The 1,990-nt window shown below is 43.9% G+C and overlaps 1 pseudogene; it reads left to right on the forward strand.

Moving 5' to 3' along the window:
* Window positions 1-487: 487 nt before the first annotated feature.
* LOC117083045 lies at window positions 488-1,261 on the forward strand (annotated as a pseudogene).
* The last annotated feature ends 729 nt before the right edge of the window (window positions 1,262-1,990 follow it).

Consider the following 1,990-nt stretch of genomic DNA (forward strand, 5'->3'; position numbering starts at 1 on the left):
CGTCTCCTGGGTTCAAGGTATCCTCCTGCCTCAGACTCCCCAGTTGCTGGCATCACAGGCGCGCACCACCACACCCGGCTAATTTTTGTATTTTTTTGGTAGAGACGGGGGTTTCACCATGTTGGCCAGGCTGTTCTCGAACTCCTGAAGTGATCCTCCCGTTTCGACATTCCAAAGTGCTGGGATTATAGGCGTGAGCCATCGTGGCCGGCCTCCCTGGCTTCTTATTTCACCTTTATAAATAGGCGTGGCCTATTGAAGACTGCACGGATACAACTCTGTACCAGAAAGTGTGACTGCAGAATTTACTCTTCCAGAAACTGCAATGGAGCCCTCCTGTGGCTAATGTAATCCAGCCAATTTTCCTTGATCTAAGCAGAAAATCATATAAAGAAGCAGCTGTAGCTGCTGCGATCGCCTGAGGGGAGCGAGAAAAGGCCGCGGCGACCAGGGAGAAAACGCGGAGTCGCCACTGGAGAGAAGTCAACTCCCCAGCAGCCACCGCCGGAGAGGCCCGCCCACCCATTCGCGCGTCCCCCTGCCCCGTTCACAATGCAGCCTGCTTCTGCAAAGTGGTACGATCAAAGGCACTATGTCTTCGTTGAATTTTGTGTTGAAGACATAAGGATGTTAATGTAAATTTTGAAAAATCCAAACTTACATTCAGTTGTCTTGGAGAAAGTGATAATTTTAAGCACTTAAATGAAATTGATCTTTTTTACTATATTGATCCAAATGATTCCAAGCATAGAAGAACGGACAGATCAATTTCGTGTTGTTTATGAAAGGGAGAATCTGGCCAGTCATGGCCAAAGTTAACAAAAGAAAGGGCAAAGCTGAATTGTCTTAGTGTGGACTTGAATAATTGGAAAGACTGGGAAGACAGGTCTAATTTTGATAGTTTCTCCGAGATGATGAACAACATGGGTGGTGATGAGGATGTAGATTTACCAGAAGTAGATGAAGCAAATGATGATTCACAAGACAGTGATGATGAAAAAATGCCAGATCTGGAGTAAGAAATATTGTCATCACCTGGATTTTGAGAAAGAAAATAACTTCTCTCCAAGATTTCATAATTGAGAGAATTCCTGAGTTGATAGCCCTAAAGGCAGATGCTGTATTTGCCTACTTTAACCCGTTTTTCAACCTGTTTGTTTTTTAAAAGGCTTCACTAAGGGTTTATATGTACCATTGTATGGGGCAATTTTAAGTTAGCTAAGGCAATGACCTTATGCGTGAACATTTCTCAGACTTCAGTGAAGCTGTTGAGGTCCTAGGCAACTGATGCAGCAGTTGTGATAAATAAAAACATTTCACCTAAGTCTCCTTTTCTTCATAACATAGATACTGACATGATAGGAAGCTCTCAACTTAGGTAAAGAGAACAAAATTTTAGTTTATAGGAGAGAGAATGACATTACTCCCCATATCATAGGGAGTGCACACCCCCCTGTGATATTACTCGTAATATTCAGGGAGGGAGAGGATGACATTAGTCTCCATATCGCAGGGCACGTACGTTCCTCTGTGATATTGTTCGAAACATCCGGGGGGGAGAAGATAATATTACTCCCCATATAGGAGGGGTGTACACCCCACTGTGATATTGTTGTTCATAATATTCAGGAAGGGAGAGGATGGCATTACTCTCAATATCTCAGGGGATGTACCCCTCCCCCCGTGATATTGTTCATAATATCCAGGGAGGGGGAAGACGATATTACTCCCAATATCGTAAACACCCTGTGTGTACGCCTTCTGTAACATTTTTCGTAATATCCAGTGGGAGGAGAGGATGATATAACTCCCAATATCGAAGGGGGTGTACACCCCCCTGTGATATTGTTCATAATATCCAGAGAAGGAGAGGATGATATTTCGCAGGGGGTGCCAATATCAAAAAAAGGAGAGGATGATGTTACTCTCAATGTTGCAAGGAGTGTATACTCCCTGTGATACTGTTCGAAATATCCAGGGCAGGGAGAGA

This window comes from Trachypithecus francoisi, unplaced genomic scaffold, assembly GCF_009764315.1.
Source record: "Trachypithecus francoisi isolate TF-2019V2 unplaced genomic scaffold, Tfra_2.0 Contig00280, whole genome shotgun sequence".
In the NCBI taxonomy this organism is placed as follows: domain Eukaryota; kingdom Metazoa; phylum Chordata; class Mammalia; order Primates; family Cercopithecidae; genus Trachypithecus; species Trachypithecus francoisi.